The sequence below is a fragment of the Lactuca serriola genome, chromosome 8 (genome assembly GCF_051521515.1).
Source record: "Lactuca serriola cultivar US96UC23 chromosome 8, Lser_US96UC23_V15, whole genome shotgun sequence".
Classification (NCBI taxonomy): Eukaryota; Viridiplantae; Streptophyta; class Magnoliopsida; order Asterales; family Asteraceae; genus Lactuca; species Lactuca serriola.
Genome location: NC_136415.1, coordinates 321,628,491 through 321,640,158, shown reverse-complemented (window position 1 = coordinate 321,640,158; position 11,668 = coordinate 321,628,491). Strand labels below are relative to the sequence as shown.

General features: G+C 42.5%; 1 pseudogene; it reads left to right on the top strand.

Annotated features, from left to right (window-relative positions):
* Positions 1–10,756: 10,756 nt before the first annotated feature.
* On the top strand, positions 10,757–11,410 carry LOC145068275 (secreted RxLR effector protein 161 pseudogene; annotated as a pseudogene).
* Positions 11,411–11,668: the final 258 nt, after the last annotated feature.

Sequence of the window (11,668 nt, the reverse complement as noted above, 5' to 3'; positions counted from 1 at the left end):
GTCGATAGCCGCGATGCCATTATTTAATCAAATTGTGTATATTGAACTAGCCTTGAAATATTCCTGTTTTCAGCCCCTCATTATTTGTAAAATTTACATTTTCAACCCTTTTTATTAAATACTTCCCGGTTTGGTCCTTAAACTATTTTTCTTGACATTTTAACACCAAAAATTATTGAAATTAATATTTTTCAGCATATTTTTCATAGAAAACAGTTTAAGTCCCTGAAAATGCAATTTTCTCGGTTTTGGCCCTCCTTTTCGCAATTTTGACAATTTTGGCCCAAATTGGAAAATTTTTGCAACTTTGGTCCTTTTTAAATTTAAAAAGCATTTTAAACCTTTGAAAAGAATTTGGGACACTTATAGTCCACTGTTTTACAGAAATTCACAGTTTTGGCCCTCCAAAACAGAAAAATTCGCATAATGGGCCTCATTGGGCCGAAATTTTCATTTTTAGCCCATTAAGCTTGAAATTCATGTTTTTAGTCCTCTAATTAAGTGTAATTCCAGAAATAGTTTTATGGAAACTGTTTTGGCACACTTCATCCATCAGAATCTGTGAAATGTCAATTTGGGCCCTTAATTTTGTATTTTTCACATTTTTGGCCCAAAATTTGTGTTTTTAGCTTAAAGAAAATTGTTGCTAACCACTTAGCTATTTTTCTTGTAACACTTTATATGTAGAAATATATTTGAAGCTAAAATCATAAAACATAAGTTATATCTCGGTTTTGAGGGGTTTTATGGCTAGATCCAACATTAAAACACATAAAAGCATACATATAAGCATGGAAATCATACAAGGCATACAAAACACATATAGATCTACACTTTCACTTGTATTCCCCCCCCCCCCCCCCCCACAAAACTCATAAAAACAGAAAATAGGGGGTATGAAGCTCACCTTAGGGGGTAGTTTCGGTTCTTGAAGAAAGATTGGAAGAAATGAAGTGATTTTTGGCCTTTGCACTCCTTGATGAACTTTTCGAGTTTATGGGGTTTCTAGAGTGCAAGATCATGATTTTTGCATGGATTAGGAAAGGATTTTGATAACAAAAAGAATCTAAACCATAGATCCAAGCAAAACCTTACCTTAGATGATGATTTTTGTGGAAGATCTCCTTGAAAGCTTCTTGAAATCTCGAATTTATGGGGAGGAAATAAGAGAGTTTTCTTGAATGTTCTTTGAGGGAATTTGTGAAATGTGTGTGTGTGTTTGAGATGTGGCCGAGAGTGAGAGAGATAAGAAGAAGAAATGACTTTTGAAGTGATATGCATGGAGATATGGACTAAGGTGCATGGAAACATGTTGGGTAATAATGAGGTGGCAAGCAAATAGTCAACTCTTCCATTTCTCTTTGGGTGTGGGCCTTGGGCCGAGAATTTGAAAGAGGAAAGAAAAATTTGGGCTTTTTCCCCTTAAGCCCAAAATTAGAGTTAGTTAGGGTGTGTTTTATGCTTAAAAGAATGTAGTATGATTTTTCTATTTTTGATGAACTAGTTTAGGGTATTCATGGCTCAAAGCTTTTAAATTCATTTCATTATAGGTCCAACATGGCCCAAAATGTTGAAATAAATTAGTGTGGTTCCAATTAGAGCCCAATTAGGGTTCTAAGCCCATGATAGTCTAGTTAGAAGCTTATTGGTCCGTTTGGATCCAATAAGGAAGTTCTAGTCCAAAATAGACTTAACAAGAACTTCTAGGGTTTTCCAATTGTTTGATGACTACTTGTAGTACTTGTATGATGTATTTGATTGAAGTTTTTGATTCACATTTACTTGAATGTATAGATTACATAGCTCAAAATTTACAGTTGTGACATCATCCCCCCGTTAGAGGGAATTTCGTCCCGAAATTCTGTTTGAAAGCTAGATTTAAGAATGCTAGAATAGGTGAGGGTACTTCTGCTTCATTTGATCTTCGCGTTCCCACGTGAATTCTGGCCCACGCTTTGCGTTCCACCGTACCTTCACGATCGGGATGCGACTCTGCTTAGTACGCTTCACCTCCCTGTCCATGATTTCGATTGGCTCCTCGACGAACAGGAGATTCTCGTTGATTTCGATTTCGTCAAGAGGAATGACAAGGGTTTCATCTGATAGGCACTTTTTCAGATTAGAAACATGAAACACGGGGTGTACACCGTTTAGCTCCGCGGGTAGTTGTAGTCTGTATGCTACTGGACCTATTCGGGCGACGATTTCGAAAGGTCCAATGTATCGCGGGTTCAGCTTTCCCCGTTTTCCGAAACGTATAACCCCTTTCCAGGGTGAGACCTTCAACAATACTCGATCACCGACCTGGAATTCTAAGGGCTTTCGCCGTTTATCAGCGTAGCTCTTTTGCCGGTCACACGATGCCTGTAATCGAGCTTTGATCTGGACAATCTTTTCTGTGGTCTCGCGAATGATTTCCGGTCCTGTCATTGCCCTATCCGACGTATGTGTTCTTGCTAGCTGGGTGTCACCTACTTCAGCCCAACATAACGGTGATCTACATTTACGCCCGTACAGTGCTTCGAAAGGGGCCACCTTAATGCTCTAATGATAACTATTGTTATATGAAAACTCGATCAACGGTAGGTGGGTATCCCAAGACTTTCCGAAGTCTATCACACATGCACGAAGCATGTCTTCAAGCGTCTGAATGGTTCGTTCGCTTTGACCGTCCGTTTGTGGGTGATACGCGGTGCTCATATCAAGATGAGTTCCCATGGCCTTGTGGAGCGACTGCCAAAAGCGTGACGTGAACCTACTGTCCCTATCCGAGATGATAGATTTTGGCACTCCATGAAGTCTTACAATCTCTCGTAGGTACAAACGCGTCAGCCTCTCCATCTTGTAGGACTCTTTGATGGGCAGGAAATGGGTAGATTTCGTCAGTCGGTCGATTATTACCCATATGGTGTCCAATCCGTCCGACGTCTTGGGCAGCTTGGTCACGAAGTCCATAGAAATCCCCTCCCATTTCCACTCAGGGATTGCCGGTTGCTGTAACAATCCGGAAGGTTTCTGGTATTCCACTTTTACTTTGGCACACGTAAGGCACTTACTAACATAAGTTGCGATTTCCGCCTTCATGTTAGGCCACCAATAGTGCTGCTTAATGTCCAAATACATCTTGTCCGAACCAGGATGAATGGAGTATCATGTCTTGTGGGCTTCCTTCATAACGGTCTCCCTGAATCCTCCGATTTTTGGAACCCAAATACGGTTCATGAAGTAGTATACCCCATTCTCTTTGACTTCCAGGTTCTTCTCCATTCCGCGTAATGCCTCGCTAGTTCTATTTTCCGCTTTCATAGCCTCTGCCTGGACTGATGCAATTTGAGCGGTCAGATGAGACTGAATGGTTATCGAGTGCGTTTTCGTACGGCGATTTGTGTACTCCTTCCGACTTAATGCGTCAGCTACCACGTTGGCCTTGCCTGGATGGTACTTGATCTCGCATTCGTAGTCGTTTAACAACTCCACCCATCTTCGTTGTCTCATGTTCAGCTCCTTCTGATTCAAGATGTGCTGGAGGCTTTTGTGGTCTGTGAAGATGGTGCACTTTGTACCGTACAGGTAGTGCCTCCAAATTTTTAGGGCGAAGACCACGGCTCCCAGTTCTAGGTCATGGGTTGTGTAATTTACTTCGTGCGTCTTTAGTTGACGGGACGCATATGCTATCACTCTTCCACGTTGCATGAGAACGCAACCTAAGCCTTGATTTGACGCGTCACAGTAAACTACAAAATCTTCCGTTCCTTCGGGTAGAGATAGTACAGGAGCGCTACAAAGAGCTTGCTTCAAGGCTCGAAACGCAATCTCTTGTCGGTCTGTCCACTTGAATGGCACACTTTTTTGCGTAAGCAAGGTAAGTGGCTTGGCGACTTTAGAGAAGTTTTGGATGAATCTCCTATAGTAGCCTGCTAGGCCTAAGAACTGACGAATTTCGGTGGGCGTAGTCGGAGTTGCCCATCCTTCCACAGCTTTGACCTTAGAGGGATCCACATGAATTCCATCTTGGCTAACTACGTGACCTAGAAAATTCACGCTCCGTAGCCAAAACTCACACTTAGAGAGTTTGGCGTAAAGCCTTTCCGATCGCAGCGTTTCTAGGACTTGTCGGAGATGTTGGCCATGCTCCTCTTTGCTTCGAGAATAGACGAGGATGTCATCGATAAACACAATGACGAAGTTGTCCAAGAACGGTCGACAGATTCGGTTCATTAGGTCCATAAATGCGGCGGGTGCATTTGTTAGACCGAAGGGCATTACGACGAATTCATAATGTCCATAGCGGGTTCGGAAAGCGGTTTTAGGAATATCTTCTTCTCGGACCTTGAGTTGATGGTATCCGGACCGTAGATCTATTTTAGAAAAATAGCTAGCTCCTTGGAGCTGGTCGAATAGATCATCGATTCGCGGGAGTGGGTAGCGGTTTTTAACAGTGAGTTTATTCAACTCTCTGTAATCGATGCACATTCTGAAAGATCCGTCCTTCTTTTTGACAAAGAGCACCGGAGCTCCCCACGGCGAGTAGCTAGGTCGGATAAATCCCTTGTCCAGAAGCTCACTGAGTTGGCTGGACAATTCCTGCATTTCAGCAGGAGCCAGTCGATATGGTGATTTAGCGAGGGGAATTGCTCCTGGGACGAGGTCGATTCGGAACTCAACCTGTCTCTCTGGGGGTACTCCTGGAAGATCTTCAGGAAACACGTCCGGGAATTCACACGCTACCGGAATGTCTTGGATGTTAATTTCTTCTTTGGCCTTGTCTACTATGTGGGCCAAGAATGCTAAGTTGTTCTTTCGCAGATGTTTTTGTGCTTTGATGCACGAGATAAGATGAAGATTCGTGCTAGGTTTGTCTCCGTAAATTACTAGGGTTTCGTGATTCGGGAGACGAAGGCGAACGGCCTTCTCGTGGCACAAAATCTCAGCATGGTGGGGGCTTAACCAATCCATGCCGATAATCACATCGAAACTCCTAATTGACACTGGCATCAGATCTATTCGTAAGACGTGTTGGTTAAGGGTTAGGGTACATCCAGTGTAGATTTCCCTAGTGGATTCGGTCTTCCCATTGGCCATTTCCACCGTATAGGTTTCATTTAGCTTCTGGGGTTGTTGTTTTAATAAATGTTTAAACTTCTCGCTTACGAAACTTCGCTCCGCTCCGGTATCAAATAAGATGCATGCATAAGTGTGGTTTAGGAGGAACGTACCGGTCACAACTGCGGGGTCCTGAACTGCATCACTCTGACCCATAGTCAGCATTCTTCCTGCTCCTCTGTTTCCTGAGTTGTTGTTGTTAGGGCAATCTCGACGGAAATGTCCCGTCCTTCCACACCCAAAACAGGTGTGGCTAGGCCCTGCATTGTTGCCGCCGGCATTGGTGTTGTTGGTATTGCGGTGGTTGTTGTTGTTGTTCTGGTTGTTTCCCTGACTCTGGTTCTGAGAAGGATAAGTCCTGCAGAACCTTGCAGTGTGTCCCCTTCGGTTGCAACTGGTGCAATGGAACTCCCTACATTCTCCTTGGTGATGGAAACCGCACTTGTTGCATTTGGGAAGATTACCGGAATAGGGTCTTGAAGCATTTGAAGCAGCTGAGGCTGGAGCATGTGATGTGACTGGTACCGGCGCAGTGACAGCGTGAACTGCCACCGTTTGCTGCTTTTTAGAGGTCTCGGGACCCTGACGCCCCTTTCTCTTGTTGTTCCATCCTTTCTTACCATCACTCTCCTTTTTCTTCTCAGTCTCTACCGGTTTCTCGCCCTTTTTGTGGTTATGATCATATAGCCTCTTTGCCAATCTCTTCGCACTGTCAAAGGTTTCAGGGTTCGCAGCTATCACATTCCCTTGAATGGGGGATGTCAGTCCCCAAATGAATCGTTCAATCTTCTTTCCCTCTGATGTGATCATACCCGGGCACAACAGAGATAGTTTGCTGAATCTCGATATGTAAGCATCGATGTTCCCATTCTGCACCGTGAGATTCCATAGTTCCTGCTCCATCTTCTGTATTTCGCCTCGGGGGCAGTACTCAGCCGTCAACATCTCTTTCATTTCTGCCCAGGGAATAGAGTTGGCGACAGGGAGTGTCATAGCTTCCACATGACCATTCCACCAAGTGAGTGCTTGGTCCACAAAAGTGCAGGCCGCGAACTTCACTTTCATCTGCTCGGGGCACTCGCATATCTCGAATACCGACTCTACCTTCTCGATCCATCGCTTTAGGGCGATCACTCCTCCGGTACCGTTGAAAGTTCGGGGTTTAGCGTTCGCAAAATCCTTGTAGGTGCACGTTTTAGTGAGTCCTTGGTTCGTCCCGTTGTTCGAACTTCCGGATCCTTGCCCGTTACCTCCTCCGTTGTTCCCTCGGTGAAGTTGTGCCATAGCCGCTGTGACTGCAGCAGACACGGCTGCCTGGAAAGCAGTGGAGTCAACTTCCGGCGGGGTTGGTTCCGGATTTCCGCGAGTAGCTGGGCGAGGCATCTTTCTGTCATGAAACGGAAAGATGTTGAGTGTACGTGGTTTCTGTGAGGTGGCGACTCTACTAACTAGGTGTATGGTGCGAACCTAAACATTACTATCATGAAATGTCTCAACACATAGCAACTGAGAATAATTTAGCAAAACACACAAAAGTTTATTAATATTATCCGCATTTAGTACAAGAAAATTCGCTCGTAGGAGCATACATAAGTAACACTAATCCGACAGCATAACGGCTCCATGAGTAGTGTAGTCACTTAAACATAGAGCCGGAGTACATAACATAGTTCCTAATAACCTACTATGATAAGTCTATCCCTAACCGCGTTGAGCTGCGTCAGGAGGTGGTGCCGAAGTCATATGTCGAAATGTTGTGCCAGTAGCCGCGCCATCTCTGCCATGTCTCCTATAACCTCATCCCTCTCATGCTCTGCTTGCACTGCCCGAGCCTCCATAGCATACAGCTGTTGTCGCAGTGCAGCGATCTCAGCTTCGAGGGAACGGTTCTCTCTTGGGGGGTTCGCTGGTGGGGCAGGGTGATCTGGTTGTGCCTCGTCCTCGCATGGCGGGATGGGGTCCTGGTCCCCGACCCGGCCGTCTTCGTCGTCATCGTCGAGCTCTCCAAATTCGTAGTCAGTGTCTACGTATTCGTCGGGTCCGACATCGTGTGCTTCGCCTGGATTCCCTCCTGGCTCATCCACAAGCATCCCGTGAGCTACTAAGGCCTGATGAAACTGGATACCATGCTGCTCCTCCTCGGGCTCCTCCTCCTCCTCTAGCCACCCGTTGTTTCCCTGATTAGGGAAGTAGGGGTCTCCCGGGTGATGAAAGCCAGCCATGTTGTCTGCGCGAGTACGTAAATATGCTACATTATCCTAGGATGCTATGTCTATCATACATACTAAGCAAACATTCTCTTTTTGGGTGATAAAAGGTATAGTGTTAGGTTCCCTGGCTATCCCGATCTCATCAAGACGTGTGTTAATTTTACCTTGGAGAGAATGTAGTTGATCAGGCTACATTCACTCCTTGGTATCACTAAGAACAGTCCCGAATTAACTGAGATACCAGTGTTATTGTGTTTGATTCAGCGTTGGATCTTTATTCCTAATGCAAGCAAGTGTGTTTTATTTACTTGTTCTGTTCAGAGTTATGTTAGTCCCTCTTTTTGGTTTATAGTTGCATATCAATGTATGGCTCGACATGCTAGTTCACTATAAACAAAGCTCTGATACCAACCTGTCACACCCCCGAACCAGACGGCGGAAACGTCCGGGGGCTGTCGTGACTCAATTGAATACCATAACATTGAATATATATGAAACATAACAACATTCGTCACCATTCATTAACATAATACAACCAGTAGCGTTTACATATCATACATTGTTTAAACATTACATTCCCCAAAAATTAATTTGTTCAATTCATACAAAAATAAACTACAACCGTCACTGAATATGATTTCCCTTGATTCACTGGTTCCCTGAGAATACAAGTATTTTGAAAAACGTCAACATATGAAATGTTGGTGAGTTCATAAGTAGTGTTTGAAATCGAATGTTTGTATTGTTTGAAAAACCACCAGAAAATCCGATATTTTCTGAAAAGAAAAGCCTTTGAAAACATTTGTGAAGATCCATAGGTATGTTTGTTTGTTTCTATACTTGTAAAAAAAATGTTCATTTAAAATGTATGCATTTCAAATCTGTACGTATTGAAAACCCTAGGAAAACCCGATGTTCTCCTAGTTCCTTGAATTACGTGATGTTACATTGAAACCATTGCATAGCGTATAGTGTCAGTCCCAGGCGACGTTGGAAGGTTCTCGAGCAGGATTATTTACTACAAACCCGCGTTACACAAACGCCCAGTTTATAGTTATACTAACGAACCCGAAGGCGTCGTCAGTACTAATCGCGTTATCCAATCGCCCTGACTAGGTGTAGTCCCACATCCGAAGAGAAAGAGGTCACGAAGACCCCGGTAACTCCATTAGCCGGTTGGGGATAAAATGTACGAGGGGTCCCAGACCCGCCTCGCAAAAAGGCAGACTCCACTGGCGACACTAAAGGACCCTTGGGGACCAGTAGTCTACAGCCATTGAAAGTCCGGTTACGTCGTGTCGGATTGGTAGAACCCAACACTTCGTAAGATAGAGGTCTTCGGGCCTTAAGATCAGGTCATTGGGCTAGCTAGGCTCAACGAACAAGATTTTACACTTTTGGGGCCCAAAGATGGTGCGTAGACGTCTGTGCACACTCGCATGTATAGTGAATTCCAAATCGTTAGTTGTATGAATCGTAGTGTCGTAGTGTCATAGCGTCATAGGGTCGTAGTGTCATAGTGTCGTAGTGTTAGTAGTTTCGGATTTTATTGGTTCGAGACCGAACCAATTCGTTTAACAACGACTTTTGGTATTGTAGTGTATTGTATTTCGTCGATAGCCGTGATGCCATTATTTAATCAAATTGTGTATATTGAACTAGCCTTGAAATATTCCTGTTTTCAGCCCCTCATTATTTGTAAAATTTACATTTTCAACCCTTTTTATTAAATACTTCCCGGTTTGGTCCTTAAACTATTTTTCTTGACATTTTAACACCAAAAATTATTGAAATTAATATTTTTCAGCATATTTTTCATAGAAAACAGTTTAAGTCCCTGAAAATGCAATTTTCTCGGTTTTGGCCCTCCTTTTCGCAATTTTGACAATTTTGGCCCAAATTGGAAAATTTTTGCAACTTTGGTCCTTTTTAAATTTAAAAAGCATTTTAAACCTTTGAAAAGAATTTGGGACACTTATAGTCCACTGTTTTACAGAAATTCACAGTTTTGGCCCTCCAAAACAGAAAAATTCGCATAATGGGCCTCATTGGGCCGAAATTTTCATTTTTAGCCCATTAAGCTTGAAATTCATGTTTTTAGTCCTCTAATTAAGTGTAATTCCAGAAATAGTTTTATGGAAACTGTTTTGGCACACTTCATCCATCAGAATCTGTGAAATGTCAATTTGGGCCCTTAATTTTGTATTTTTCACATTTTTGGCCCAAAATTTGTGTTTTTAGCTTAAAGAAAATTGTTGCTAACCACTTAGCTATTTTTCTTGTAACACTTTATATGTAGAAATATATTTGAAGCTAAAATCATAAAACATAAGTTATATCTCGGTTTTGAGGGGTTTTATGGCTAGATCCAACATTAAAACACATAAAAGCATACATATAAGCATGGAAATCATACAAGGCATACAAAACACATATAGATCTACACTTTCACTTGTATTCCCCCCCCCCCCCCCCACAAAACTCATAAAAACAGAAAATAGGGGGTATGAAGCTCACCTTAGGGGGTAGTTTCGGTTCTTGAAGAAAGATTGGAAGAAATGAAGTGATTTTTGGCCTTTGCACTCCTTGATGAACTTTTCGAGTTTATGGGGTTTCTAGAGTGCAAGATCATGATTTTTGCATGGATTAGGAAAGGATTTTGATAACAAAAAGAATCTAAACCATAGATCCAAGCAAAACCTTACCTTAGATGATGATTTTTGTGGAAGATCTCCTTGAAAGCTTCTTGAAATCTCGAATTTATGGGGAGGAAATGAGAGAGTTTTCTTGAATGTTCTTTGAGGGAATTTGTGAAATGTGTGTGTGTGTTTGAGATGTGGCCGAGAGTGAGAGAGATAAGAAGAAGAAATGACTTTTGAAGTGATATGCATGGAGATATGGACTAAGGTGCATGGAAACATGTTGGGTAATAATGAGGTGGCAAGCAAATAGTCAACTCTTCCATTTCTCTTTGGGTGTGGGCCTTGGGCCGAGAATTTGAAAGAGGAAAGAAAAATTTGGGCTTTTCCCCTTAAGCCCAAAATTAGAGTTAGTTAGGGTGTGTTTTATGCTTAAAAGAATGTAGTATGATTTTTCTATTTTTGATGAACTAGTTTAGGGTATTCATGGCTCAAAGCTTTTAAATTCATTTCATTATAGGTCCAACATGGCCCAAAATGTTGAAATAAATTAGTGTGGTTCCAATTAGAGCCCAATTAGGGTTCTAAGCCCATGATAGTCTAGTTAGAAGCTTATTGGTCCGTTTGGATCCAATAAGGAAGTTCTAGTCCAAAATAGACTTAACAAGAACTTCTAGGGTTTTCCAATTGTTTGATGACTACTTGTAGTACTTGTATGATGTATTTGATTGAAGTTTTTGATTCACATTTACTTGAATGTATAGATTACATAGCTCAAAATTTACAGTTGTGACAAGAAAGAAGATGGGCAACACTCTAATAGTGGGAGTATACGTGGATGATTTACTAGTCACAGGTAGTTGTCCCAAAGATGTGAAGGAATTCAAAGGTGAAATGAAGGCTAAGTTTGAAATGAGTGATCTTGGGCTATTGAATTATTATTTAGGAATTGAGGTCAACCAAGATGAGACTGGAATCACTTTGAAGCAAGAGGCATACGCTAAGAACATCTTGAACAAGACGCACATGATGGAGTGTAATGCAACAAGAACCCCCATGGAACACAAGTTAAAACTGCTCAAAGATGAAGAAGGAGAACTAGTGGATCCTACAGAGTATAGAAGCATAGTTGGTGCACTCAGGTACCTCACACACACACGACCTGATCTCTCATTCTCAGTTGGTATAGTTAGTCGTTTCATGGAAAGACCAACTGTCAAACACCTCCAAGCTGTGAAAGCAATTCTTAGATATATCAAAGGTACCTCAAACTATGGATTGAAGTATACCAAAGGAGAGAAGCAGGTCAGCCTCACTGGATATTCTGATAGTGATTTTGGAAAGGACATGGAAGATGGGAAGAGTACAGGAGGAATAGCATTCTACATGAATGGAAACCTAGTGACATGGGCATCACAAAAGCAAAGGAGTGTGGCTTTGTCATCCTGTGAAGCATAATTTGTGGCTGCAACTCAGGCAGCCTGTCAAGGCATATGGCTTCGCAGACTCCTTGCTGAAATCACTGGACAAAAGGTACCCCCAATTGACTTGTTTGTGGACAATAAGTCAGCTCTTGACTTAATGAAAAATCCAGTTTTCCATGGGCGTAGCAAACACATCAACATAAGGTATCATTTTATAAGAGAATGTGTAGAGGATGGGGAAATTGTGGTCAGTCATGTGTGTGGGACAAAACAAAGAGCAGATATCCTTACA